Here is a 3,878-nt window from a genome sequence, read left to right on the forward strand (position 1 = left end):
ATTTCAGGGGGGGTGGGCAGAGCCCCCCCCTCCCCCTATAGCAGGGCAGGGTACAGACCTGAGCTGCACTGTGGGCCCTAAGAATGCTAGAAGATGCTTGTCTCAACCAAGGCATCCGTAGCCATTCTCCTCTTACAAAAGAACACCTGTAGTTCTAATTGCTCGGTTGTATGCAGCTTGTACACTGTAACCAGCACAAATGATCAACAGCTACTCTGCAGTTCTCGCTTAGCCGGATCCACGCTGGTGGAGGAAACGGTAAACTTTGTATTAAATCTAGCCTTTCTAAAATGGCCAACTTGCAAGCCAAAAGTAGTCCTGCTCTTGGTATCAGATATCAAGCTTATATCAAATTAAACGGATTATATGTCGCTCAAGATTCAGTGCCTTGTTTTGTGCGTGTCAATTAGGGCTGCCAGGTCCCCCGGCAACTGGCAGGGGATCGGGGAGTAGAGTTGCCAGACCCAGGTTGGGAAACTCCTGGAGATTTGGGGGTGGAGCCTGGGGAAGACAGAGACCCCAGTGGGATACAGTGCCGTAGAGTCCACCCTCCAAAGCATCTGTTTCTCCGGGGGCGCTGATCTCTGTCGTCTGGAGATGAGCTGCAATTCCAGGTGATCTCCAGGTCCCACCTGGAGGCTGGCATCCCTAGTCAACATAAGGAAGTTAATCACTTCCCTCGTGAAGAATAATAGTATCTCAGCAGGCACCCAGCCTGGCAATATCCCAGGGCAAGGAAAGAATCAGAGGCAAGCAAGGTTTATTCGGGGGCACCAGAATGTAAAGTCAAGCCTATGAACGAACAAACCACAGAATTAGCAAACTAACAACTAAAACTCTAACTGAGCCGGAAAATGGAAAGGGCGGGGAGGGCGGGGTAAAAAATCAAAGAAATACATAAATAATTTTTTGAATTTTAACTGCAACCCCCAAACAGAAAAGAAATAGATAATATAACAAGGGTGGTGGCAAGTCTACACATAGGTATCTATAAAAGGTCTCTGACTGTCCTGGGATATGTCCATACACAATTGCTGTCTATATGCTATGCGCGTAGGGTTGCCAGCTCCGGGTTCAGAAGTACCCGGAGATTTGAGGCTGCAGCCTGGGAGGGTGGGGTTTAGAGAGGGGAGGGGCCTCAGCAGGGTCCGCCCTCCAAAGCAGGGGTCCAGGAGAAGTGGAGTGATTTGTCTGGTTAATTCCGATAACGAACGAGACTCTGGCATGCTAACTAGTTATGCGACCCCCGAGTGGTCGGCGTCCAACTTCTTAGAGGGCGTTCAGCCGCCCAAGATTGAGCAATAACAGGCCTGTGATGTCCTTAGAGGTCCAGGAGAAGTTGGATGCCTGTTTTAAATAAATAAATAATAGACAAGCAATTTATGGAGTCGGGAGATCGACTGTAATTCCGGGAGATCTCCAGTCCCCAGCTGGAGTCTGGCAAGCCTACACCCATTCAAATATTCGTCCTTAAGTCCCATCAGGCTGGAGCTGAAAATGGAAAGATACTGATTTAAATGTTCGGCACTTCACGTATCGAATGGCACATCGGAAAGCATTTCCCCACTACACAAGTTCAGTTGCATTGGGGTATCTTGACCAAAGCGACTGCTGCGGACTCCAGTCCCCAGCTGTAGTCTGGCAATCCTACGCGCATTCAAATATCCGTAAGGTTGTAAGGTCCTCAAGTCCCATCAGGCTGGAGCTGAAAATGGAAATATACTGATTTAAACGTTCGGTACTTCACGTATCGAATGGCACACCAGAAAGCATTTCCCCACTACACGAGTTCAGTTGCGTTTGGGGTATATTGACACCGAGGCGGCACGCTCTCCAAAGCGACTGCTGCTAAACCAACCTGCATAGTTCAACGTTCTGCCAGTTGGCTGTGGAAGAACATGATCGAGATTCCTATCCTGTGTGGTCACCAGGAGCATAAGCCTCCTAATCGTTCAGGATGTAGCGTGAATATGTAGCTTTCGGCATCCAAAGCGCTGCACGTTCATAATTGCTGCAGTTTTTACAACAGTCCGGTGAGGTAGGCCAGTATTACAATCCCTGTAATGCAGACAGGGACCGAGGCTGACCTTGAACAAACGTATGGCAAGTTTGTGCTGAGAGGAGATTTGTCCTCCCGGTGCTCTGGATCTCAGTCCGTTCACACAGCCACTAAGGTTCCAAGAGCAAACCCGCACACTCGGCGATCCTTCCCCCACTGTATCACTGACGATTTCATAAATCTTAAAGTATGTCCCCCTTTAGCCGTCATCTTTCCCCCTAAATGATAAATCCCCCCAAATTCTTTAGTCTGTTCTTCCAAAGGAGAATAGTTCACCGCCACCCCACAGCTAGAAGAACACACAATATTCTAAATGTGAGCGCACGGCAGACTTATATAACGGCACTACGATGCTTCTTTAAAACATATCTACATATATATATATCCAGTCCCTTCCTAATAATTCCTAGCATTGTCTTTGCCTTTCCCCCCCATGGCTGCAGAACACCGATTTGACATTTCCAGCGAGCTGTTTTCATTTGACCCTGGGATTTCTTTCCTAAATGGTTACAGCCAATTCAGAGCCCATCAGCATAAGATGTGTGCGGCCTGGGGATTAGCGGTCCCCCGTGTGCCTTCATTTGCATTATCAACAGAGCGGCTCATCTGTCATCTTGTTGCTCACTCATCCGGGACGGAAAGAGTCATCTGGAGCTCTTGGCAATCTGTTTCCATGTTACCATCTTGGGATGAGGAGGTGTCAGTTCTCTTTCCTCCCTCCCCTCCACATGTCCTTCTGCCAATCCACCCCAGTTTCCTGCTGTCTCCCCATTCCTCTCTAGGAACATAAGAGACGCCAATGTTGGATCAGGCCAAAGGCCCATCTCGTCCAACACTCTGTGTCACACAGTGGCCAGAAATACCAGGTGCCATCAGGAGGTCCACCAGTGGGGCCAGGACATTAGAAGCCCTCCTACTGTTGACCCCCCCCCCAAGCACCAAGAAGACAGAGCATCACTTGCCCCAGAGCCCCTATCTATACCTTGTGGCTAATAGCCACTGATGGACCTCTGCTCTCTGTTTTCTTAAGTCTGTTCTTCCAAAGGAGAATACCGTGTTTCCCCGAAAATAAGACACTGTCTTATATTTATTTTTTCTCAAGAAGACACACTAGGGCTTATACCACAAATGCATAGAAATCCTGCTAGGTCTTATTTTTGGGGTAGGTCTTATTTTCGGGGAAACAGGGTAGTTCACCGCCACCCCACAGCTAGAAGAACACACAATATTCTAAATGTGAGCGCACGGCAGACTTCTATAACGGCACTACGATAACGGCACTATATAACCACTCTCTGTTTTCTAACTTTGTGGGGTGTTCTGTCCTCTGTCTCTAACAAACTCCTGTAAACCTATCAAACCTCACAGGGCCCAGATGAGTCAAAGGGAAGGGAGCAAGTTTAGAATCTTCAGAAATAAATTGGGTCAGGGAAGGAACAGCAAAGTCCAGGCCCTTCATGGCCCCCCTTTTTCAAATGCCTCCCCCCCCACAACTCCGATGGAGGAGGAGGAGGAGGAGACTGGGACTGATTCCGCAAAAGCAGTTGTTCCGCCCTCGGTCTCCCGCTTCCCCCCAGTTGTACTGCTCAATTTCCCACTATTTGCTGCACGGCCGCATTTTGATCTTCAGTACCCGAAGGAGTCTCAGAGCGGCTTACCATCTCCTTCCCCTTCCTCTCCCCACAACAGACACCCTGTGAGGTAGGTCGGGCTGAGAGAGCTCTCCAGAGAACTGCCCTTGAGATAATGGCTCTGGGAGAACGTGCAAATGACCTAGGGTTGCCAAGTCGATCTTCTGCCGGAGTGGTGTGTGTGCGCG

The sequence above is a fragment of the Gekko japonicus genome, unplaced genomic scaffold (genome assembly GCF_001447785.1).
Source record: "Gekko japonicus isolate JY-2015 unplaced genomic scaffold, Gekko_japonicus_V1.1 scaffold1244, whole genome shotgun sequence".
In the NCBI taxonomy this organism is placed as follows: domain Eukaryota; kingdom Metazoa; phylum Chordata; class Lepidosauria; order Squamata; family Gekkonidae; genus Gekko; species Gekko japonicus.